The sequence below is a fragment of the Triticum aestivum genome, chromosome 3B (assembly GCF_018294505.1).
Source record: "Triticum aestivum cultivar Chinese Spring chromosome 3B, IWGSC CS RefSeq v2.1, whole genome shotgun sequence".
NCBI classification, from domain to species: Eukaryota; Viridiplantae; Streptophyta; class Magnoliopsida; order Poales; family Poaceae; genus Triticum; species Triticum aestivum.
This window is the reverse complement of record NC_057801.1, coordinates 34004829-34031764: the sequence shown is the minus strand read 5'-3', so window position 1 is coordinate 34031764 and position 26936 is coordinate 34004829. Positions and strand designations below refer to the sequence as shown.

At 46.4% G+C, this 26936-nt stretch overlaps 1 pseudogene; it reads left to right on the top strand.

The window, feature by feature from the left end:
• On the top strand, window positions 1–26692 carry LOC123067224 (phenylalanine/tyrosine ammonia-lyase-like; annotated as a pseudogene).
• Window positions 26693–26936: the final 244 nt, after the last annotated feature.

The window sequence follows — 26936 nt, the reverse complement described above, 5'->3', positions numbered from 1 at the left end:
ATGCGCTTGACCTCGTCGAGGTGGCTGCCGCGAGCCTGTTCAGTCATTACCGGCCTCATCGTGGGCGCCGGCCTCAGCGTCGGCCAGGTGGCTGCGGTCGCCCTGGCAAAGGATGGTTCCAACGTCACCGTGGAGCTTGCCGACGAGGCGCGCCCCCGCGTCAAGGCCTGCAGCGAGTGGATCCTGGACTCCGTGGCCAACGGCGGCGACATCTACGGCGTCACCACAGGCTTCCGCGGCACCTCCCACCGTCGCACCAAGGATGGGCAAGGCCTCCAAGTTGAGCTCGTCAGGTACAAGTCACCTCCTATAAAATTTTGCATCTCGACATCTCAACGTCGTGTGGATTGATTCCTCTGCCAAGGCGGGCAGGCTATGCATGCTATTATTTCTTTTTTTACGGCCTGTGCCTGCTAATTTAATTTAATTTAGTGGAGAAAATGAGGTTTATACTTCCACACACACAAAAGATAGAGCTCTGCCGTCCTAAATCAAAAAGAGTCGTTAGATTGTCTTTGTGTGATGGCTAATATTATTATTACCTCTCACTGAAATAAGATCATATGAGAGGTCATTAATGATTGTGTAGGGCTAATACGGGATTTTTACTTCCCCGTATAAGAAAGTAATTTATATTCAAATAAGCAAAAGGTCTACTAGTTCAAACTAATGTTATATATGTGTCTTTTAATCTTTGTTTGGCCCCAAGGAAGTGATTTCGTGTGTGTGTGTGTGTGTGTGTGTGTGTGTGTGTGTGTGTGTGTGTGTGTGTGTGTGTGTGTGTGTGTGTGTGTGTGTGTGTGTGTGTGTGTGTGTGTTCTAGCAGTAGAACAAATGATGTTACTTATTAGTTACATCACATGACCAAAAATCCATATATGCTACTATTAAGTATTTATGTGGGTTATGTGTACATCACATGGTATTTTTCTTCTGCATTCGCATAATGTGGTATGATGAATTAAGTAAAATCAGAAGTTGAGATGTAATATACACATGTATGAGATATTTTACTTTGAGTAGACATGCATAGCCACACTTTTTATTGCCATATGTACTTCTTTACTATCTCGCACTAGGTGATGTAGTTAAATAACAAGCAGAGGGTATGATTCAAACCGTGCATGGAGCTCATGTGTCTTCTATTCCCTATAAACCAATTCACTTTGTTTGTTGTTGTAGAAGATATAGTTTCGAGTAATATACCTCTGTTCTATAATATATAGTTCATACTAGATTTGTCACAAGCCGAATTATATAAAACTTGATCAAATTTGTAGAGAATAATGTGAACACTTTCAATACTAAATATATATGATATGAAATATATTCCATCATGAAAATAATGGCATTGATTTGTATTATATACGCTGGTATATATTTTTGTACAAACTGGTCAATAATTATAAAGTTTGACTTAAAACAAAACTAATATGTGTTACATCATAAACCAGATAGAGTATTATCATAGTTGGGCAACATGTAGTCACTAATATTAGTACAGTTAGAAGTATCTAATAAGGCAAAACAGTATGCCAGCACAGTCAAATTGATATTTCTGTTTAGCATAGTTGGACAACATGTAGCGGCAATCCATTACTGAGCCCAAGCTCATCTACTCCCGATGCACATTAAACTCATAAAAGTAGCAAAAAATGTTCTGACATCGAAGATGATGAAGAGCACTTGTTGCTAGTAAAATTTCACGGCCAAATGACATCCGGGGAGCTCTCTGCCAGAAAAAAAAAAACAGGTCTCAACATTGCCATTTTTCAAAGTTTCTTTGACAGCCAAAATTTGTTTCTTTTTTCTAGAGAGCTCCTAGATGTCATTTCACCACAAACGTTTGCATGCACCTAGAGCACTCGAACATCTTTGATGCCAAATTGTTTGATATGTTTTTTAGCTTGTTTGCTATTTTTTATGAATTTACTATTCACATGCAGGAGCAGATGTGGCTCTAAATCACCACGTATGGAAAATCACAGAATGATCCTAGGTCCATACGAACCCTAATTCGTATTTTTATGCTCCAGATTTACAGTTATATTGAAACTTATCCATGTAAACTTTTGTAAAAGAATATTATAATATACGAGCGGCACAAACTTTATAAAGCGGAACAATTTACGGATGTCATATACGCTTGTAGCAACTTTGGCCCGTACCTTTTTTATTATTTTTTTTGCACAGCTCGTATGAAACGTTCTTCCAAATTATGACAAGTAGGTCCATGTACACCAAAACTCCAGATTTATGTGTAACAAATAAAGTTGGAGGACTTAAACTAGTCTGTTGCCCGGCCGGCATTGACCATATTCTTCCTTGCAGGCATCTCATTGCTCGTATATTTGGCATTGGAAGCAACCACGAGCTGTCATCAGAGGTTACACGCGCGTCCATGCTCGTTCGCATCAACACCCTCCTCCAAAGCTATTCTGGCATACGTTTTGAGATTCTCGAGGCCATCACAAAGCTCATCAACAAAGGTGTACACCCGAGGATTCCCCTCCGGGGCAGCATCACCGCGAGCGGCGATGTTGTCCCGCTTTCTTACATCGCCAGTGTCCTTACCGGACGCCCCAACGCGCAGGCAGCACTAGTAGAAAACAGGGCTACCGTTCGGGTCTGGCCAGCCCATTAGTCCCGGTTCTTCAAAAACTAGGACCCATGGGGGTATTAGACCCGGTTCGTGAGCTCAGGGGGCCGGCCGGGGCCTCGTGGGCATTGGTCCCAGTTCGTGTGGAACCATTTGTCTTGGTTCAAGCCACGAACCGGGACCAAGGGTCCTCGCTCCTGGCCCACAAGCATTGGTCCCGGTTCGTGGCTTGAACCGGGACAGAAGGGGGTGCTTTAGTCCCGGTTCATGCCATGAACCGGGACAAATAACTTGCCTATATATACCCACCGCCGCGGCAGAGCACTCCAGTGCTCTGTTTTTTCAATCCGGCGAGGAGAGGGCATTTGGGTGCTCTAATTCACCTCCTATGCACATGAGGTGTTTGATGAAATGCCCGAGCCACACTAGTTAAGCTTTCTCCTCTCGAAGCTCGACCTCGGAGCTCCATTTTCTTCGAGATTTGTCTAGATTTAGCGGTCCATCATGCCCCGTCCCCGTTTTCACCGCCGTTGATCGCCCGCGCCGATCTCGTCGCCGGCACCACCGTGGTGAGCCTCTTGTTCTTATCTTCTTTCTTATACTTGTCTGATTTTCTTACTTTAGGTAGATATTTGTCAGATTTTCTTACTTTTGACACACATAATTATATATAATGCATGCAGATTAACCGACAATGGATGTATGGTGACAGACACACCTCCGAGTACATTAAGGGCGTGCATAATTTTCTTGAAGTGGCTGAGGCAAACAAGCAGAATGGTTTTATGTGTTGTCCATGCACTAAATGTGGGAATACGAAGTCTTACTCTGACCGGAAAATCCTTCACACCCACCTGCTTTACAAGGGTTTCATGCCACACTATAATGTTTGGACGAGGCATGGAGAAATAGGGGTTACGATGGAAGACGGCGAAGAAGAAGAGGACGATGACAACTATGTGCCCCCTGAATATGGTGATGCTACAACGGGGGGAGCTGCTGAAAATCAAGAGGAACCAGACGATGTGCCCGATGATGCTGCAACGGGGGAAGCTGCTGAAGATCAAGAGGAATCAGACGATGTGCCCGATGATGATCTCCGTCGGGTCATTGTCGATCCAAGGACGCAATGCGAAAGTCAAAAGGAGAAGCTGAAGTTTGATCGCATGTTAGAGGATCACAAAAAAGGGTTGTACCCCAATTGCAAAGATGGCAACACAAAGCTGGGTACGTACGCAGTAAAGAAGGTCGTATGCCCTCCAGGATTGGAGGTGCAGAAGATGTTGGAAATATGCCCTAGAGGCAATAATAAAAGGATTATTATTATATTTCCTTGTTCATGATAATTGTATTTTATTCATGCTATAATTGTATTATCCGGAAATCGTAATACACGTGTGAATACATAGACCATAATACGTCCCTAGTAAGCCTCTAGTTGACTAGCTTGTTGGTCAACAGATAGTCATGGTTTCCTGACTATGGACATTAGATGTCGTTAACAACGGGATCACATCATTAGGAGAATGATGTGATGGACAAGACCCAATCCTAAGCATAGCACAAGATCGTGTAGTTCATTTTGCTAGAGCTTTTCCAATGTCAAGTATCTCTTCCTTAGACCATGAGATCGTGTAACTCCCGGATACCGTAGGAGTGCTTTGGGTGTACCAAACGTCACAACGTAACTGGGTGACTATAAAGGTGCACTACAGGTATCTCCGAAAGTGTCTGTTGGGTTGACACGGATCGAGACTGGGATTTGTCACTCCGTATGACGGAGAGGTGTCACTGGGCCCACTCGGTAGTGCATCATCATAATGAGCTCAAAGTGACCAAGTGTCTGGTCACGGGATCATGCATTACGGTACGAGTAAAGTGACTTGCCGGTAACGAGACTGAACGAGGTATTGGGATACCGACGATCGAGTCTCGGGCAAGTAACATACCGTCTGACAAAGGGAATTGCATACGGGGTTGATTGAATCCTCGACATCGTGGTTCATCCGATGACATCATCGAGGAGCATGTGGGAGCCAACATGGGTATCCAGATCCCGCTGTTGGTTATTGACCGGAGAGCCGTCTCGGTCATGTCTGCGTGTCTCCCGAACCCGTAGGGTCTACACACTTAAGGTTCGGTGACGCTAGGGTTATAAGGAAGACTTGTATGTGATTACCGAATGTTGTTCGGAGTCCCGGATGAGATCCCGGACGTCACGAGGAGTTCCGGAAGGGTCCGGAGGTAAAGATTTATATATGGGAAGTTGTCATGCGGACACCGGAAAGTTTCGGGGGCATATCGGTATTGTACCGGGGCCACCGGAAGGGTTCCGGGGGTCCACCGGGAGGGGCCACCCCTCTTGGTGGGCCACATGGGCCGCGTGGGGCAGGGAACCAGCCCCTGGAGGGCTGGGCGCCCCCCCCTTGGGCCCATGCGCCTAGGGTTGGGGGGGAACCCTAAAGGGGGCGCACCCCCTTTGCTTGGGGGGCAAGCCCCCTCCCTGGCCGCCCCCCCCCCCTCTAGATCTCATCTAGAGGGGGCCGGCCCCCTTCCCCCTTCCCCTATAAATAGAGGGGCGAGGGGAGGGCTGAACACCTGATCCAAGGCGCAGCCCCTCCCCTCCCCAACACCTCTCCTCCTCCGTTGAGCGCTTGGCGAAGCCCTGTCGGAGTACTGCCTCTCCACCATCATCACGCCGTCGTGCTGCTGCTGGAGCCTTCTTCCTCAACCTCTCCTTCCCCCTTGCTGGATCAAGAAGGAGGAGACGTCGTCCGTACCGTACGTGTGTTGAACGCGGAGGTGCTGTCCGTTCAGCACTTGGTCATCGGTGATTTGAATCACGGCGAGTACGACTCCATCATCACCGTTCCCTTGAACGCTTCTGCACTCGATCTACAAGTGGTATGTAGATGCAATCTCTCTCCCATGACTCGTTGCTTAGATGAACTCATAGATGGATCTTGGTGAAACCGTAGGAAAATTTTAATTTTCTGCAACGTTCCCCAACAGTGGCATCATGAGCTAGGTCTATGCGTAGTTCTCTATTGCACGAGTAGAACACAATTTTGTTGTGGGCGTAGATCTTGTCAACTTGCTTGCCGCTACTAGTCTTTTCTTGCTTCAGCGGTATTGTGGGATGAAGCGGCCCGGACCGACCTTACACGTACGCTTACGTGAGACAGGTTCCACCGACTGACATGCACTAGTTGCATAAGGTGGCTAGCGGGTGTCTGTCTCTCCTACTTTAGTTGGAGCGGATTAGATGAAAAGGGTCCTTATGAAGGGTAAATAGAAGTTGACAAAATCACGTTGTGGTTATTCGTAGGTAAGAAAACGTTCTTGCTAGAACCCAATTGCAGCCACGTAAAAGATGCAACAACAATTAGAGGACGTCTAACTTGTTTTTGCAGCAATTGTCATGTGATGTGATATGGCCAGAAGTTGTGATGAATGATGAATGATATATTGTGATGTATGAGATCATGTTCTTGTAATAGGAATCACGACTTGCATGTCGATGAGTATGACAACCGGCAGGAGCCATAGGAGTTGTCTTTATTTTTTGTATGACCTGCGTGTCATTGAAGAACGCCATGTAAATTACTTTACTTTATTGCTAAACGCGTTAGCCATAGAAGTAGAAGTAGTCGTTGGCGTGACAACTTCATGAAGACACAATGATGGAGATCATGATGATGGAGATCATGGTGTCATGCCGGTGACGAAGATGATCATGGAGCCCCGAAGATGGAGATCGAAGGAGCTATATGATATTGGCCATATCATGTCACTACTATATAATTGCATGTGATGTTTATTATGTTGTATGCATCTTGTTTACTTAGAACGGCGGTAGTAAATAAGATGATCCCTTATAATAATTTCAAGAAAGTGTTCCCCCTAACTGTGCACCGTTGCTAAAGTTCGTCGTTTCGAAGCACCACGTGATGATCGGGTGTGATAGATCCTTACGTTCACATACAACGGGTGTAAGACAGATTTACACATGCAGAACACTTAGGGTTAACTTGACGAGCCTAGCATGTACAGACATGGCCTCGGAACACAGAGACCGAAAGGTCGAACATGAGTCGTATAGAAGATACGATCAACATGGAGATGTTCACCGATGATGACTAGTCCGTCTCACGTGATGATCGGACACGGCCTAGTCGACTCGGATCGTGTAACACTTAGATGACTAGAGGGATGTCTAATCTAAGTGGGAGTTCATTAAATAATTTGATTAGATGAACTTAATTATCATGAACTTAGTCTAAAACTTTTGCAAAATATGTCTTGTAGATCAAATGGCCAACGCTCATGTCAACATGAACTTCAACGCGTTCCTAGAGAAAACCAAGCTGAAAGATGATGGCAGCAACTATTCGGACTGGGTCCGGAACCTGAGGATCATCCTCATAGCAGCCAAGAAAGATTATGTCCTAGATGCACCGCTAGGTGAAGCACCCATCCCAGAGAACCAAGACGTTATGAACACTTGGCAATCACGTGCTGATGATTACTCCCTCGTTCAGTGCGGCATGCTTTACAGCTTAGAACCGGGGCTCCAAAAGCGTTTTGAGAAGCACGGAGCATATGAGATGTTCGAGGAGCTGAAAATGGTTTTCCAAGCTCATGCCCGGGTCGAGAGATATGAAGTCTCCGACAAGTTCTATAGTTGTAAGATGGAGGAAAACAGTTCTGTCAGTGAGCACATACTCAAAATGTCTGGGTTGCACAACCGCCTGTCCCAGTTGGAGATCAACCTCCCGGAAGAGGCGGTCATTGACAGAATCCTTCAGTCGCTCCCACCGAGCTACAAGAGCTTTGTGTTGAACTACAATATGCAGGGGATGGTGAAGACCATTCCTGAAGTATTCTCAATGCTGAAGTCAGCAGAGGTTGAAATCAAGAAAGAACATCAAGTGTTGATGGTCAATAAGACCACTAAGTTCAAGAAGGGCAAGGGTAAGAAGAACTTCAAGAAGGACGGCAAAGATGTTGCCGCGCCCGGTAAGCCAGTTGCCGGGAAGAAGTCAAAGAATGGACCCAAGCCTGAGACTGAGTGCTTTTATTGCAAGGGGAAGGGTCACTGGAAGCGGAACTGCCCCAAATACTTAGCGGACAAGAAGGCCGGCAACACTAAAGGTATATTTGATATACATGTAATTGATGTGTACCTTACCAGTACTCGTAGTAACTCCTGGGTATTTGATACCGGTGCCGTTGCTCACATTTGTAACTCACAGCAGGAGCTGCGGAATAAGCGGAGACTGGCGAAGGACGAGGTGACGATGCGCGTCGGGAATGGTTCCAAGGTCGATGTGATCGCCGTCGGCACGCTACCTCTACATTTACCTACGGGATTAGTTTTAAACCTCAATAATTGTTATTTAGTGCCAAGTTTGAGCATGAACATTGTATCTGGATCTCGTTTGATACGAGATGGCTACTCATTTAAATCCGAGAATAATGGTTGTTCTATTTATATGAGAGATATGTTTTATGGTCATGCCCCGATGGTCAATGGTTTATTCTTAATGAATCTCGAACGTAATGTTACACATATTCATAGCGTGAATACCAAAAGATGTAAAGTTGATAACGATAGTCCCACATACTTGTGGCACTGCCGCCTTGGTCACATTGGTGTCAAGCGCATGAAGAAGCTCCATGCTGATGGACTTTTAGAGTCTCTCGATTATGAATCATTTGACACATGCGAACCATGCCTCATGGGTAAAATGACCAAGACTCCGTTCTCCGGAACAATGGAGCGAGCAACCAACTTGTTGGAAATCATACATACTGATGTGTGCGGTCCAATGAGCGTTGAGGCTCGCGGAGGATATCGTTATGTTCTCACTCTCACTGATGACTTGAGTAGATATGGGTATGTCTACTTGATGAAACACAAGTCTGAGACCTTTAAAAAGTTCAAGGAATTTCAGAATGAAGTAGAGAATCAACGTGACCGAAAGATAAAATTCTTACGATCGGATCGTGGAGGAGAATATTTAAGTCACGAATTTGGTACACACTTAAGAAAATGTGGAATCGTTTCACAACTCACGCCGCCTAGAACACCTCAGCGTAACGGTGTGTCGAACATCGTAATCGCACTCTATTGGATATGGTGCGATCTATGATGTCTCTTACCGATTTACCGCTATCATTTTGGGGATACGCTCTAGAGACAGCTACATTCACTTTAAATAGGGCACCGTCTAAATCCGTTGAGACGACACCGTATGAATTATGGTTTGGGAAGAAACCTAAGCTGTCGTTTCTAAAAGTTTGGGGATGCGATGCTTATGTCAAGAAACTTCAACCTGAAAAGCTCGAACCCAAGTCGGAAAAATGCGTCTTCATAGGATACCCTAAGGAAACCATTGGGTATACCTTCTACTTAAGATCCGAGGGCAAGATCTTTGTTGCCAAGAACGGATCCTTTCTGGAAAAAGAGTTTCTCTCGAAAGGAGTAAGTGGGAGGAAAGTAGAACTCGATGAAGTACTACCTCTTGAACCGGAAAGTAGTGCAGCTCAGGAAAACGTTCCTGTGGTGCCTACACCAACTGGAGAGGAAATTAATGATGATGATCAAGGTACTTCTGATCAAGTTGCTACTGAACTTCGTAGGTCCACAAGGACACGTTCCACACCAGAGTGGTATGGCAACCCTGTCCTGGAAATCATGTTGTTAGACAACGGTGAACCTTCGAACTATGAAGAAGCGATGGCGGGCCCAGATTCCAACAAATGGCTAGAAGCCATGAAATCCGAGATAGAATCCATGTATGAAAACAAAGTATGGACTTTGACTGACTTGCCCGATGATCGGCGAGCGATAGAAAACAAATGGATCTTTAAGAAGAAGACGGACGCGGATGGTAATGTCACCATCTATAAAGCTCGACTTGTCGCTAAGGGTTATCGGCAAGTTCAAGGGATTGACTACGATGAGACTTTCTCTCCCGTAGCGAAGCTTAAGTCCGTCCGAATCATGTTAGCAATTGCCGCATACTATGATTATGAGATATGGCAGATGGACGTCAAAACGGCATTCCTTAACGGGCATCTTAAGGAAGAACTGTATATGATGCAGCCGGAGGGTTTTGTCGATCCTAAGAATGCTAACAAAGTATGCAAGCTCCAGCGATCCATTTATGGGCTGGTGCAAGCATCTCGGAGTTGGAACATTCGCTTTGATGAGATGATCAAAGCGTTTGGGTTTATGCAGACTTATGGAGAAGCCTGCGTTTACAAGAAAGTGAGTGGGAGCTCTGTAGCATTTCTCATATTATATGTAGATGACATACTTTTGATGGGAAATGATATAGAATTCTTGGACAGCATTAAGGCCTACTTGAATAAGTGTTTTTCAATGAAGGACCTTGGAGAAGCTGCTTACATATTAGGCATCAAGATCTATAGGGATAGATCGAGACGCCTCATAGGTCTTTCACAAAGCACATACCTTGATAAGATTTTGAAGAAGTTCAAAATGGATCAGTCCAAGAAAGGGTTCTTGCCTGTACTGCAAGGTGTGAGATTGAGCTCGGCTCAATGCCCGACCACGGCAAAAGATAAAGAAGAGATGAGCGTCATCCCCTATGCCTCAGCCATAGGATCTATTATGTATGCCATGCTGTGTACCAGACCTGATGTAAACCTTGCCGTAAGTTTGGTAGGAAGGTACCAAAGTAATCCCGGCAAGGAACACTGGACAGCGGTCAAGAATATCCTGAAGTACCTGAAAAGGACAAAGGACATGTTTCTCGTTTATGGAGGTGACGAAGAGCTCGTCGTAAAGGGTTACGTCGACGCTAGCTTCGACACAGATCTGGATGACTCTAAGTCACAAACCGGATACGTGTATATGTTGAATGGTGGAGCAGTAAGCTGGTGCAGCTGCAAGCAGAGCGTCGTGGCGGGATCTACATGTGAAGCGGAGTACATGGCAGCCTCGGAGGCAGCGCATGAAGCAATTTGGGTGAAGGAGTTCATCACCGACCTAGGAGTCATACCCAATGCGTCGGGGCCGATCAAACTCTTCTGTGACAACACTGGAGCTATTGCCCTTGCCAAGGAGCCCAGGTTTCACAAGAAGACCAGGCACATCAAGCGTCGCTTCAACTCCATCCGTGAAAATGTTCAAGATGGAGACATAGATATTTGCAAAGTACATACGGATCTGAATGTCGCAGATCCGTTGACTAAACCTCTCTCGCGAGCAAAACATGATCAACACCAGAACTCTATGGGTGTTCGATTCATCACAATGTAACTAGATTATTGACTCTAGTGCAAGTGGGAGACTGTTGGAAATATGCCCTAGAGGCAATAATAAAAGGATTATTATTATATTTCCTTGTTCATGATAATTGTCTTTTATTCATGCTATAATTGTATTATCCGGAAATCGTAATACACGTGTGAATACATAGACCACAATACGTCCCTAGTAAGCCTCTAGTTGACTAGCTCGTTGGTCAACAGATAGTCATGGTTTCCTGACTATGGACATTAGATGTCGTTGACAACGGGATCACATCATTAGGAGAATGATGTGATGGACAAGACCCAATCCTAAGCATAGCACAAGATCGTGTAGTTCGTTTTGCTAGAGCTTTTCCAATGTCAAGTATCTCTTCCTTAGACCATGAGATCGTGTAACTCCCGGATACCGTAGGAGTGCTTTGGGTGTACCAAACGTCACAACGTAACTGGGTGACTATAAAGGTGCACTACAGGTATCTCCGAAAGTGTCTGTTGGGTTGACACGGATCGAGACTGGGATTTGTCACTCCGTATGACGGAGAGGTATCACTGGGCCCACTCGGTAGTGCATCATCATAATGAGCTCAAAGTGACCAAGTGTCTGGTCACGGGATCATGCATTACGGTACGAGTAAAGTGACTTGCCGGTAACGAGACTGAACGAGGTATTGGGATACCGACGATCGAGTCTCGGGCAAGTAACATACCGTCTGACAAAGGGAATTGCATACGGGGTTGATTGAATCCTCGACATCGTGGTTCATCCGATGACATCATCGAGGAGCATGTGGGAGCCAACATGGGTATCCAGATCCCGCTGTTGGTTATTGACCGGAGAGCCGTCTCGGTCATGTCTGCGTGTCTCCCGAACCCGTAGGGTCTACACACTTAAGGTTCGGTGACGCTAGGGTTATTAGGAAGACTTGTATGTGATTACCGAATGTTGTTCGGAGTCCCGGATGAGATCCCGGACGTCACGAGGAGTTCCGGAAGGGTCCGGAGGTAAAGATTTATATATGGGAAGTTGTCATGCGGACACCGGAAAGTTTCGGGGGCATATCGGTATTGTACCGGGGCCACCGGAAGGGTTCCGGGGGTCCACCGGGAGGGGCCACCCCTCTCGGAGGGCCACATGGGCCGCATGGGGCAGGGAACCAGCCCCTGGAGGGCTGGGCGCCCCCCCCTTGGGCCCATGCGCCTAGGGTTGGGGGGGGAACCCTAAAGGGGGCGCACCCCCTTTGCTTGGGGGCAAGCCCCCTCCCTGGCCGCCGCCCCCCCCTCTAGATCTCATCTAGAGGGGGCCGGCCCCCTTCCCCTTCCCCTATAAATAGAGGGGCGAGGGGAGGGCTGAACACCTGATCCAAGGCGCAGCCCCTCCCCTCCCCAACACCTCTCCTCCTCCGTTGAGCGCTTGGCGAAGCCCTGTCGGAGTACTGCCTCTCCACCATCATCACGCTGTCGTGCTGCTGCTGGAGCCTTCTTCCTCAACCTCTCCTTCCCCCTTGCTTGATCAAGAAGGAGGAGACGTCGTCCATACCGTACGTGTGTTGAACACGAAGGTGTTGTCCGTTCAGCACTTGGTCATCGGTGATTTGAATCACGGCGAGTACGACTCCATCATCACCGTTCCCTTGAACGCTTCTGCACTCGATCTACAAGTGGTATGTAGATGCAATCTCTCTCCCATGACTCATTGCTTAGATGAACTCATAGATGGACCTTGGTGAAACCGTAGGAAAAATTTTAATTTTCTGCAATGTTCCCCAACAGAAGATACATGCATGCCCGGTATGCGGTGCATTGCGGTATAAGATCAGACGAGATGACCCTGGTGATGTTGACGGCGAGCCCTGCAGGAAGAGAGTTCCTGCAAAGTGATGTGGTATGCTCCTATAATACCACGGTTGAAACGACTGTTCAGAAACAAAGAGCATGCCAAGTTGATGCGATGGCACAGTGAGGACCGTAAGAAAGATGGGAAGTTGAGAGCACCCGCTGACGGGTCACAGTGGAGAAAAATCGAGAGAGAGTACTGGGCTGAGTTTGCACATGACCCAAGGAACGTATGGTTTGGTTTAAGCGCGGATGACATTAATACTTTAGGGGAGCAGAGCAGCAATCACAGCACCTGGCCCGTGACTCTATGTATGTATAACCTTCCTCCTTGGATGTGCATGAAGCGGAAGTTCATTATGATGCCAGTTCTCATCCAAGGCCCTAAGCAACCCAGTAACGACATTAATGTGTACCTAAGGCCATTAGTTGAAGAACTTTTACAGCTGTGGGATGGAAACGGTGTACGTGTGTGGGATGAGCACAGACAGGAGGAATTTAACATGCACGCGTTGCTGTTTGTAACCATCAACGATTGGCCCACTCTCAGTAACCTTTCGGGACAGACAAACAAGGGATACCACGCATGCACGCACTGTTTAGCTAACACCAAAAGTATATACTTGGGAAGCTGCAGGAAGAATGTGTACCTGGGCCATCGTCGATTTCTTCAGACCAACCATCAATGTCGAAAGAAAGGCAAGCATTTCAAAGGCGAGGCAGATCACCGGAAAAAAAAGAAGCCTGCCATGCGTACCAGTGATTACGTACTTGCTATGGTCAATGATTTACACGTAATCTTTGGAAAGGGTCCCGGCGGACTAGCTGTTCCGAGTGACACTGAGGGACACACACCCATGTGGAAGAAGAAATCTATATTTTGGGACCTACCCTACTGGAAAGACCTAGAGGTCCGCTCTTCAATCGACGTGATGCACGTGACGAAGAACCTTTGCGTGAACCTGCTAGGCTTCTTGGGCGTGTATGGGAAGACAAAAGATACAGCTGAGGCACGGGAGGACCTGCAACGTTTGCACGAAAAAGACGGCATGCCTCCAAAGCAGTATGAAGGTTCTGCCAGCTACGCTCTTACCAGAGAAGAGAAGGAAATCTTCTTTGAATGCATGCTTAGTATAAAGGTCCCGACTGGCTTCTCGTCGAATGTAAAGGGAATAATAAATATGGCAGAGAAAAAGTTTCAGAACTTAAAGTCTCATGACTGCCACGTGATTATGACGCAACTACTTCCGGTTGCATTGAGGGGGCTTCTACCGGAAAACGTCCGATTAGCCATTGTGAAGCTATGTGCATTCCTCAATGCAATCTCTCAGAAGGTGATCGATCCAGAAATCATACCAAGGCTAAGGAGTGATGTGGTGCAATGTCTTGTCAGTTTCGAGCTGGTGTTCCCACCATCCTTCTTCAATATCATGACGCACGTCCTGGTTCATCTAGTTGACGAGATTGTCATTCCGAGCCCCGTATTTCTACACAATATGTACCCCTTTGAGAGGTTCATGGGAGTCCTAAAGAAATATGTCTGTAACCGTGCTAGGCCAGAAGGAAGCATCTCCATGGGCCATCAAATAGAGGATGTCATTGGGTTTTGTGTTGACTTCATCCTTCTTCAATATCATGACGCACGTCCTGGTTCATCTAGTTGACGAGATTGTCATTCCGGGCCCCGTATTTCTACACAATATTTACCCCTTTGAGAGGTTCATGGGAGTCCTAAAGAAATATGTCTGTAACCGTGCTAGGCCAGAAGGAAGCATCTCCATGGGCCATCAAATAGAGGATGTCATTGGGTTTTGTGTTGACTTCATTCTTGGCTTAAGAAGATAGGTCTCCCTAAATCGTGATATGAGGGGAGACTGACTGGAAAAGGCACGCTTGGAGGGGAGACAATAATATGCAGGGACGGATATTCTTGGTCTCAAGCACACTACACAGTTCTATGGAACTCTACCTTGGTGACCCCTTATGTCGATGAACACAAGAACAGTCTGCGCTCCAAACACCCAGAGCAGTGCGACGACTGGATTACATGTGAACACAATAGGACTTTCAGTAGTTGGTTGGAAACACGTCTCAGAGGTGAAAACACTGTTTGTGAGGAGTTGTACTCGTTGTCCAGGGGACCATCTTCAGCTGTAATGATTTGGAAAGGATACGAGATAAATGGGAATACATTTTACATGATCGCCCAAGATCAAAAGAGCACCAACCAACAGCGGTGTCCGCTTTGATGCAGCCACCGAGAGAGGAAAGGACACATATTATGGTTACATAGTGGACATATGGGAACTTGACTACGGAGTAGATTTTAAGGTCCCTTTGTTTAAATGCAACAGGGTCAATCTATCAGGAGGCGGGGTACAGGTAGACCCACAGTACGAAATGACAACAGTGGATCTGAACAATCTTGGGTACACTAACGAACCATTCATCCTAGCCAATGATGTGGCACAGGTTATCTATGTGAAGGACATGTCTACCAAACCGAGAAAAAGAAAAAATAAGGAAACGAATACATCATACGATAAGCCAAAGTGCCACATAGTTATTTCGGGAAAAAGGGACATCGTGGGAGTGGAGGGCAAGACAGACATGTCCGAAGATTATGAAAGGTTTCATGAAATTCCTCCCTTCAAAGTCAAGGCTGACCCAAGCATCCTGATAAATGATGAAGATTATCCATAGTTACGGCGCAATAAGGAAAGGACACAAGCGAAGAAAAAGTGAAGACTTTCTCCACAACTATTATGATGATACCATGCCAACTTTCAACCTTTTCGTAGTTCATTTGAAATGCCTGTTGTAACAGACAAGTTTCCGTATGAAATACTGATACTTCGAAAGAGATTGTCCATTTTGTACATGAAGTGCATCCAGTTTTTGCCGTAACCCTCTCAACTTTCTTGCACATGCTATGTGGATGAAATGATGATACCATGCCAACTTCCAACCTTTTCAGAGTTCATTTGAAATGCTTTTCAATTTCAAGGTCTTATAACTCAAAAAAACCAGTAAATGCTTTTAGAAAACTCTAATAGCAAAAGGAATCAACTAAAAAGCTTTTATAAACCTCTAGTATTTTTTAAACTAAAATTATGTAAAATTTATGCAACTAAAATTATCAAAGTATTTTCTGTTCAAAACATTAAAAGCAGAAATAATAATCATAAAGAATTTTTTGTTAGAAACTTTAGTAGCAAAAAGAATTGTCATAAAGATTTTTTTGATATAAACTAAAATAACAAAATCTGTTTTTCAATATAATGATAAAACACAGTAATATTAAATATGAGTAAAAAGAATCACTCCAAATATATTTTTAGTTGCATAAAGATTATAATTATTCAAATTTGGAAACTAATGGAGTAACAGAAAGATTATAATTATTCTCATCTAAAAGAAAAAAGAATAAAAACAATAAAGCAAAAATCAAAAGAAAATAAATAATTCAAAGCAAAAAATAAAACAAAAAAAATAAAAAAAAAGTGCCATCTAAAGGGCCACCACGGCCTGAATACGACTAGAAACCCAACAATGGGCCAGGATTCAGGCCCGTAGTATGCCCAATAGGCCCACAGGCACATATAGTGCGTTTAGGCCCGTAAGCCTGCATTTGAGAGGAGCTCGAGAGGGAAGCGGGACTGGGGCTTATAAACCACTCTCGAGCTCCCTCAGCTATCGAGGTGGGACTAAACTTTCATGTCGCGACGCGGGCAGCACAAGGCCTTTATCCCGGTTGGTGGCACCAACCGGGACTAAAGGGGCGCATTGGTGTCGGTTGGTGGCACAAACCGGTACCAATGCCCCCCTTTAGTCCTGGTTGGTGCCACCAATCGGGACCAAAGGCCTCTGCTTCCCGCTCTTTGGGCTGCTGAAAAGAGGCCTTTGGTCCCGGTTGGTGGCACCAACCGGGACTAAAGGGTGGGCTGCTGAAAAGAGGCCTTTGGTCCCGGTTGGTGGCACCAACCGGGACTAAAGGGGGGCATTGGTCCCGATTGGTGCCACGAAGCGGGACCAATGCTCTGCCTATATAAGTAGCACTCGTGAAAATTTGGTTCAGTTCGTTCTTCCCCGCCCGACGCCGCCAAGCTGCCCGTCTCCACCTCGCCGTCGCCGTCGTCGCCCTGCACCGTCCCGCGCCACCCCGACGCCGTCCCGCGCTGCCACCTGCCCCGCGCCCCGTGCCCCGCGACACCGCCGGCCCCTGCCTGTCGCCGCCCCGCCCCGCGTCGCACCTCACTGTCGTCCGTCGCCGCGCCTCCCCTAAAGCACCGTCGCCGTCCCCGTCCCCAACCCGTCGCCCTCGCCGCGCCCCTCACTCCGTCGCCATCCCGTGAGCAATTTTTTTGCTAATTTAATTTGATGTAGTAGTTAATTTAGATGTGTAGTTAATTGAGTTAGATTTTGTTAGATTTTTTTGTAGTTCATAGATTTTTTTTGTTAGATGTGTAGTAATTTAGATGTGTAGTTCATAGATTTTTCTGTTAGATTTTTTTCATATTGTGTTAGATTTTTTTTCTATTAATAGTTTTTTTCTGGTGATTTTATTGTTGAATATGCATGTTTGTATGTTCATATATATGCAAAGATCGAATATGTCATTTTTTTATGGTTTTTTCTGTTCATAGAATTTTTACGATTTTTTTCTGTTGTAATTTGTTCATAGAATTTTAATGATTTTTTTGTTCATAGAATTTTCTTTGTCAATTTAAGTATATGTTCATGTTGTGTATGTATAGGAAAATTGTGCATGATCAAAGTCATTTATGAATATATTCATATTTAGAATAGAGGAAAAAGGGAAATAAGAAGAGAAAGTGTTTAATATAATAAGTTAGAAAAATAATAGAACTATAGTTAAACTAGTTTATTTTTAGTAAGTACTACTTTATTTTATTTATAATAAGTGCTTAATATATAGTTGAACTAGCTAGTTGATTTAATAAACTACTTTATTTTACTATATATAGAAGTAGTTTATTTTTAGTAAGTACTACTTTATTTATTTATAGTAAGTGCTTAGTAGTTGAACTAGTTGTTAATAAAACTACTTTATTTTACTATATATAGAAGTAGTTCCCGCATCGACGTCGACGATGCCTATCCCGCATCCTCGTCGTCGACTCGGCGGTGGAGGCCTGCTTGATCAGGGCCATGTCCGGGACTGGGCTCCGTCGGGCTGGTATTGGGAGGTGCTACCTTCCGGGGGACGTAGGTTGGTGAGGAGCCAGCCCGTTGTTGAGCCGATCCTTGTTTAGTGGCGGTCGCATGGGCCAATGACGGTGCCGAGGCTTTCGGACACCATGGAGGTGGTATGTCACCGTGTCAGCGAGGAGGACGAGCACGTCCATCGCTACATGGTTGCGTTGGAGGGCAGGTTCGACAATACCTGGCAGGTTCTTCAGGGATCTCACTGGAGCTATGATTCTGTGATGGTTCCTTATCTTTGGGTGTCCACCGCCCGCGACGATACCCGTCAGGCGCTATGATTCTAGCTGTATTGGCGATGCTATATGTATGATAGTATTCGAGGAGTATTAGTGATAATATTTGACGATGTACGGACACAAGAGATGATGTACTTTTGGTTATAATTGAATGCATGCTAATTTGAATACTACTTTATTTTACGATTTGGTTTTGCTTATTGAATGCTCATATTGAAAAAGTACTCCTACTTTGAATGCTAAAATTGAAGAGCACTCTATGCAGAAATCTAGGAGCCCCCTCCATCATCCACGCCGTCGTGGGGGTAGCTTCTCCTTCATTCCCGTGTGCTAGACAATTTGGTGTAATAATGCACTCGAGAATGAAAGGAGGAGCTATCATCACCAATAGTCAACCCGTGATTAATAATAATGATCTGATTTAGGTTTTTTAGTACATATATTTAATTGTACAAGTTTAATATTTGAATTATGAACATAGGCCGGAAATGTCGTACTCGGACGACGAAAACCGCCCGGGGGAGTGCGACTGGTGCCACGACAACCGAGGTATGTGCGACAGGTTCCTTGAGCTGGACGAAGATCGGAACTTCAGCATTAAGCTTGAGGAGACCTTTGATGTTCATATTGTACGCAACGACGACAATATTTTTTTGTAATTAAGCATGACTTCAACTATTTTAACGTGTATTTTTCATCTTTTCTAATTCGACTAGCTTATCCCATGCTATGCAAGACGCTATGTCTTGGAGATGATGGGTTTTGAAGACCATGAAAGTATGGAAACCAAAAAAATCACCTAAGGACCCATCATGGTGTGGATTTTGAAGTAAAGTTGTACAATACTGAGAGTGTAACCCATTTTGGTTGCAAAAATTGGGAAGCACTTTGCAAGATGTATGGTTTAGATGAGGGTATGCTTGTCACCATGGATCTTGGTGATCCTACAATCGAGCAAGACATTATAGACATTTGGGTCCTTGTGGATACACTTCCAATTCTTCCCCCATGTGAGCTTCTCAAACATAGTTATTAAGTAATTTATATCGTTTATTTAAAAATAGTTGACAGCTTATTTTCATTCTTCAAAGAATGTGCGGAAGATGGTAGACAAAACCCACTTTACCGATGGCTCAGAATTAACTTATAAGGAGAAAAATCATCTGATCGCATTTTGTACTGATCTTAAGAATTACAATGTCTACAATCAAACTCCTCAACTTATGGTCAATACATGTCACTAGTGCACGTGTTGAACTACGGTAACTACCATGGAGATACCCTAGTAAGATTTTTTTTCTATTATGACATCCATGCATCTTTTTGCATACTTCTAAAACTAGTACATCATTGCTAACTACGAAGTTATTACTATGTTTTTCAACAGACAAAGAATGGAAAAAATGTATGGACAGACATAACGAGCTTCTTGGAAGCAAAAGGAAGCGAAGCACAAGAATTGGAGACAGGATGATCTCCATTCTTCATAATGGAGAGTCAGGGTCTATATTGTTTTATGCTATTTTACCTTAAGGGTGTTTAGGTCCTACTTGATACTGATGATCATGTGCTAAGAACAATTATGATAGGGTTGGGTTCGATGACTATGAAGATGATGATCGTATGACTTGTTATTAATAACGAGTAGAAGTTGTATGATGATGCATGATTAGTAGGAATGAACATAGCAGTAGTTATATGATGATGATCATTGTTATTATATATGATGATGTATGATGCAAGCATGAGTTATTATATATTAGCGGGTGAAATGAACATAGCGTTAGTAAACCAAGGACGAAGATATAAGAGAGGACACTTCTCTCTATTAGCTAGCTAATAACAACCTAAATTAACCCCCAAAACCCCTAAACCAGCCACTTTTTTAAAAAAAAACTCAGCTCCAACCAGCTGCTGACGCATGGAAGCCTTTTGTTCCCGGTTCATGTCACCAACCGGGACCAAAGGCCCCTTGCCTGGGCTGCCCGCAGTGGCCACGTGGAGGCCCATCTGTCCCGGTTCGTGTAAGAACCGGGATAAAGGGGGAGGGCATTAGTACCGACCTTTTTGTCCCGATTCTTAAGCCGGGACAAAAGGCCCTTACGAACCAGGACAAATGCTCTGTTTTCTACTAGTGAGTTACCAGTGACGGTAGGATGGTGGATGCCGCGGAGGCATTGAAGATCGCTGGGATAGATGGTGGCTTCTTCAAGCTGAACCCCAAGGAGGGGCATGCAATTGTAAATGGCACGGCGGTGGGTTCTGCCCTTGCAGCCATGGTATTGTTTGACTGCAACATCCTCGCTGTCCTATCCGAAATTTTGGCCGTGATGTTTTGTGAGGTAATGTATGGCAAACTGGAGTACACCGACCACCTGATCCACAAGCTGAAACATCACCCTGGCTCGATCGAGGCTGCGGCTATCATGGAGCACATTCTGGCGGGTAGCTCATTCATGGTCCATGCCAAGATGGTGAATGCTATGGACCCACTCCTCAAGCCAAAGCAATACAGGTATGCACTCCGTAGCGTGCCTCAGTGGCTTGGCCCGCAGGTTGAGGTCATTCGGGCAGCTACCAAGTCTATCGAGCGTGAGGTGAACTCTGTCAATGACAACCCGGTCATCGACGTCAAACGTGGCAAAGCACTCCATTGTGGCAATTTCCAGGGGACACTCATCGTTGTGTCCATGGACAATACTCGTCTTGCCATTGCTAACATTGGTAAACTCATATTCGCAGTTCTCAGAACTTGTGAATGAGTTCTACAACAATGGGTTGACGTCGAACTTGGCTGGCAGTCGCAATCCAAGCTTGGACTATGGTCTCAAGGCATCGAGATTGCCATGGCCTCCTACTGCTCTGAGCTCCAATACCTTGACAACCCAGTGACCACCATGTGTGTAAGTGTAGTTTGTTTTTCATTTGGCTGGAATTTGTATCCTATCATTTTGTAACACGTGTACATTTGTGCAAAATGTGTCTTTTGCCCGTTCTGGAACACCTGCGCATATTGCACCCAGCCAAAACAAGTCACACAACCCAGGAGAAACTAATTCAGGGGTATCCAACGAAACGAGGCCGCAGTGAACACTTTTCCTGTGTTGAGCCTCTAGCGCTACCGTGTGGCGCATTTCCACGCTGCCACATGGCGTGAGATGTGCGCTTCTGCTCTTGGAGCAGTTTTTTCTTCGGGTTTTTCTTTGTTTCTCGTCTTTTGGAGTTTCATTTTTTAGGTTTATAATTCTTTTTGGATCTTTTGTTTTTTCAGGTCTTTGTTTTTTTTCGTTTACTTTTTTCCGTTTTCATTTTGTTCTCGATTTTACCTGTTTTCTGTCTTTTTAGATTATCTGTTTTGGGGGTTTCTCTGTTTCATTTGTTTTTTATACGGCTGGCAGTAGTGTATGCTTCCTGTGTGAAAGCATAACTAACAAAAGCACTGATATACTTTCGCATGAAGAACAAGTTATATTTCTGTGTATTAGGACAATGGCAGTGTGATTAACATCAGCTGGCATCTTTCCTGTGGCGAAGAAAATCTTTACTGCTGCAATAACTTGTTCTTTCATAATGCCCCAGTTTCGTTGATAGAACCTCGCAGGAAAACCATCTGTGCCAGGTGCCTTTAAGGGCCCTATTTGAAACAGCGCATCTGAAATCTCTCTGTCCGTGAACTCCTGGCATAGCATCTCATTCATCACCGCCGAGACCTTGTTCTCAAATAATGCTATATAAAGTGGATCAACCAATGACACTCAAAGAGTTCCGGCCCATAAGTTTTTGCACAGTGCTACATAAAGTGATTGCTAAGTGTTTGGCAAACAGATTGAGACCCATTTTGGGAGAGATTATTTCCATCAACCAAAGTGCATTCGTTCCTGGGAGATTGATCACGGACAACGCGCTAGTGGCTTTCGAGTGCTTCCACTTCATTGAGCAAAATAAAAATCCGGAGAAAAACTTCTGTGCATATAAGATTGACCTCTCAAAGGCGTATGACTGTGTGGACTGGGGTTTCTTGGAGAATGCGATGAAAGGCCTAGGTTTCGCTCACCGGTGGATCGAGTGGATCATGTCATGTGTGACCTCGGTGAGTTATTCTGTCAAACTTAATGGAACCTTGCTGGATTCGTTCCTCCCGACCCGTGGTCTGCGCCAAGGAGATCCCCTATCTCCCTTTTTATTCCTATTTGTGGCAGATGGATTGTCCGCACTACTCCAAAGAGAGATCAATAATAGTCAGATAGTTCCATTGAAAGTGTGCCGTAGTGCCCCTGGAATATCACATTTGCTCTTCGCCGATGATACACTGCTATTCTTCAAGGCAGAGGTGGATCAAGTTGTATGCGTGCAACAAGTTATTAATTCATATGCTCAAGGGACAGGTCAGCTTGTTAACCTCAACAAGTGCTCTCTAATGTTTGGAAAATCATGCCCTGCTGATGCTCGGGAAGGAATTAAAGCAGCGTTGCAGGTTACCCAGGTGGAGTTTGAGCCTAAGTACCTAGGCTTGCCGACACCGGAGGGGAGAATGACTCGAGGTAAATTCCAAAGCATACAAGAGAAAATGGTGAAGAGGATAGTGTTACGGGGCGAGGGCTCTCAGGGAGGGAAAGAAGTGCTAATTGAGGCAGTCGCCCAAGCACTTCCCACGTTTCTAATGGGTGTTTTCAAGCTTCCTGGCGGCTTATGCGAGGATTTAACAAAGATGATACGGAACTTTTGGTGGGGGCGGCACAGGGACAGCGGCGTACTCACTGGGTGTCATGGGACATTATGCTAAGGCCCAAATCACATGGCGGCATGGGATTCCGAGATATGAAACTTTTTAATCAAGCGCTGCTAGCCAAGCGGGCATGGAGGCTAATTGAGAACCCCCAGAGCTTATGTGTGCAGGTGCTCAAGGCGAAATACTACCCTAACGGGTTCTTGGTGGATACGGTCTTCACCGGCAATGCTTCCTCAACCTGGCAAGCCATTGAATATGGGTTGGAGCTCCTTAAGAAAGGGATTGTCTGGCGTATCGGTAACGGCTCCCAAGTCCGTATATGGTGTGATCCCTGGATCCCTCGTGATCAGTCCCGGCGACCAATGACTCCGAAGCGACGCTGCCGACTCAAGTGGGTTTCTGATCTCCTCAATACGGATGGTACATGAAACAATGACCTCCTGCGACAGCATTTTTATCAGCCAGATATATATAGCATCCTTCATATCAAGACCTCGAACAGGCTAGAAGCTGACTTCCTTGCGTGGCATCCGGACAAACATGGCTTCTTTTCTGTACGGAGTGCCTATTACCTGGGGCTTCACGAACGCATGGAGGCGTAGGACTGTGGTGCGTCGAGTATTCGGCCGGACGGACAGCGGCCAGTCTGGGACCTAATCTGGAAGAACGGGGCACCAGCGAAAGTACGTGTATTTGCATGGAGTGCTGCTCGTGAGTCCCTAGCTACTCAAGCTACCAAGAACCGCATGCATATGGAGCAAGATCCTACATGTGTACTATGCGGCCATGCGGTGGAGGATGTACATCATGTCCTGGTACAATGCCCCCATGCAACGGCACTCTGGGCAGCCATGAGAGACTACTGGGACCTCCCGACCATAGAAGACTTGCGTGATGCCGAGCCCGAATGGCTGTTTCGTCTGCTTGACAACCTGTCTGATGTACAGAGGTTGGCTTCCCTGATGATCATGTGGAGGATTTGGTACGCGAGGAATGAGATCACTCATAATAAACCACCGGTTCCGATCAAGGCTTCGCGCAGATTTCTCACGAGCTATATCACGTCTTTGCTTGTGATACAGCATCACCCGGAGGCGGATTTGACAAAAGGAAAGCAGGTGATTGACCTCACAGGAAGCATGCCGAAGAGCACACATGCAATAACAGTAGCACGCGCTGGGAGGTTCCCGATGCAAACCATGCAAAACTTAATATTGATGGTGCTTTTGTTAAGGAAAATGGCACGGCTGGGGCTGGCATGATTTTACGTGACCATGAAGGTGATGTCATCTTTGCCGCGATACGGGTCCTTTTTAACTGTGGTGATCCCTTAGAAGCCAAGATGGCGGCGCTGGATGAAGGACTACAACTTGCTCTCCACTGGACTAATCTGCCGCTGCTTGTTGAAACTGATTGTGGCGAGCTGTTAAAGATGGTGCAGTCGAAAGATAAAGACTGGTCGAGGTATACGTACCGGGTTAATGAGATCAGAAGAGTTCTGGCTCAAGAAAGGAACATTAGTCTAGCTAAGATCAGCAGGCACGCAAATCTGGCGAGCCACACCCTAGCTTGTATGGGTCGCTCGCAACAGCGCACGGCATGCTGGCTCCGGAATTCCCCTAGGGAGATAGCTAGCATTGTCGAATCTGAATGTAATCATCATAGTTGATTAACGAAAAGTTCCTTTCCCGCAAAAAAAAGTTATATTTATGTGTTTCCCCATCCCCAAAAGCAACATAATTGTGCTTCTGCATGAAGCATAAGTTTTGCTTCTGTGCTTCATCAAAAGTGAAGCAACGAGTGAAGTACAGTTGTGCTTCCCAAAAAAGTGAAATACAAATTTGCTTTTGTGCTTTCCCAAAAGTGAAACACAGTTGTGCTTCACCCAACGGAAGCACATATTACTTTGCCTGAAAGTGTTGAGTATTGTGATTAGCTCTTTTTTTCAAGTATCGTGATTAGCTAGGAAAGATAGGATAGCATTCGATTTATTATATCTTGTCTTATACTTCAAGTTGATCATGTACTTCTATATACATATGCATGCGAGGCTCAATGAATACATCCAAGAATTTCACAAATCCATCTATATTCCTTCTACATGGTATCAGCCTAACCCCGATCCAAACCCTAGCCGCCGCCGCCGCTTCCACACCGCGCCGTAACCGGGGCGATCGATCACCATGATTGCCATCGGGGGCCGCGCCACCCATACATAGGGTTCTTCTGTCGATGCAATTAATCCTGCCCTAGAGAGTTTTTTTCCCGATCCTTTGATCTGGATTTTTATCTCTCTTGTTGGTCGTTTTGATCGTCGCTTATTTTTTGTTTTCTGATCTATGATCGGTTTGCGTCGCACGCCACCGTTCATCTTCTACAACTCGCCTTTACTTCATCATTGGTGGCGTCGGTCATGAGACGGTAGCTTGCGCACTCTTGCGCCAGATCGCTGGCCCGCACCATGTGGCCGCCGCTACTCATGCGGCTGCTCGCACGGTCCTGCTGGCCATTGTCTTCGGCCGCTTACGCCCGTGATCACTCGAGTGCTGACGTGCCAACGCGGGCGAGACCGATTTTTCATGCGTCTGCGCAGCGTTGTTGGTTGCTCAGGTTTCGACGTACGGCTGCTCTTTCCGGATGATGCATCCCGCGTGGGCTGCTTGAGTACATGTACAATCAGCCTTCGTGGATTTTGTGTCTATGCGATCAGCTTTCATGTACCACAAGTCCTGTTGGGTTGCGCGCTCATGGATAGCCCGGCTGCGCGGACGCGTGCCACTGGTACGTTTGGGCCACGGGCGCCTTCATCTCCGGCTGCGACGCACGTTGTCGGTACCTCGTCGCCTGTCTGCTTCTTCTCGTTCTCGCTCGTCGTATCTTCGGTCTCATCAATCGTAGATGCACGTCGTCGTGGGATTTTGTGAAGATCATCATCGAGTAGGATGCGCCCCTTCTTCAATCGAGTAACGGGCTACCGCTGTGTTGCCCCATCGGGTCGCAGTATCGTCGTCCCGTGGTTCTCCCTGCAGTTACACCGACCCGTGCGTCGCGGTTGCGTCATCCCTTTGGACCGTAGGGCTGCGGCAAGCGGTTCATGCCACCGTTCTGAGGTCGTTCCCGCGGTTGCACCGACCCGCGCGCTGCCGTTGCATCGCCTCTTCGGACCGTAGTGTCGCGACCCGCGGTCCACTGCCGCGCCGAGGCCGTCCGCTCTAGGCCGTCTCCGTGGCTGCACCGACCCTCGCGCTTCCACTGCGTCGCCCTATCGGGCTGTAGCGAGCGTGGCACGCGGTCCCTGCCGCCGCCCTGAGGTCTTCCCCGTCGCTGCCTCAACCCCCGTGTTGCCGCTACGTCGCCCCTTCGCGTTGTAGTGCCGCGACACACGGTCCACTCGTTTTCTCCACGCATCGACTTCTACGTGGTATACATCACGCCGTCTCCCTAGGAGCTGGAATGCCACTATCCGTGCCGGTCTTCATCTCGCTGTCCAGTTCGTCTTACCTACTTCGAGCACCGCCGCTGCGCTCCAAACCTAGCCACCGCCGCCACCTGCTTCTTAGGCCGCCGCCGCCTCTCTTCATCCTCGGCGCCGCCGCCGCTCGCTCACCCGAGCCGCACTGCCCGTCCACCCCCTTGGTCTTCGTCCAGCACCAGCTCATCGCTAGCATCATCGTCATCTTTCCCGACCACTTCATCTACTCCGACAACCACGGTCGACATCCGCACCTTCTACTCCACGTCGACTGGCGCCGCAACCATCGTCGAATCCTTCTCTGCTAGCCCCCTTGACATGGCATATAGCTCGTGCAGGTCCTCGTCAACGCATGCCTGATTCTGGCAACACCGACACATGCCTTTGTCCAGAACGTGTTCCCAGGCCTGGCAAGCCTGGAGCGGCGCCTCATCAACATCGACTTACGCATGTCCTGTGCTGGCAACACCGATGCGTGCCTTCGTCGATGACGTGTCATCGGGCTTGGCAAACCCAGCACGACACCTCGTCCACACCGTCTTTTTCCTGCGC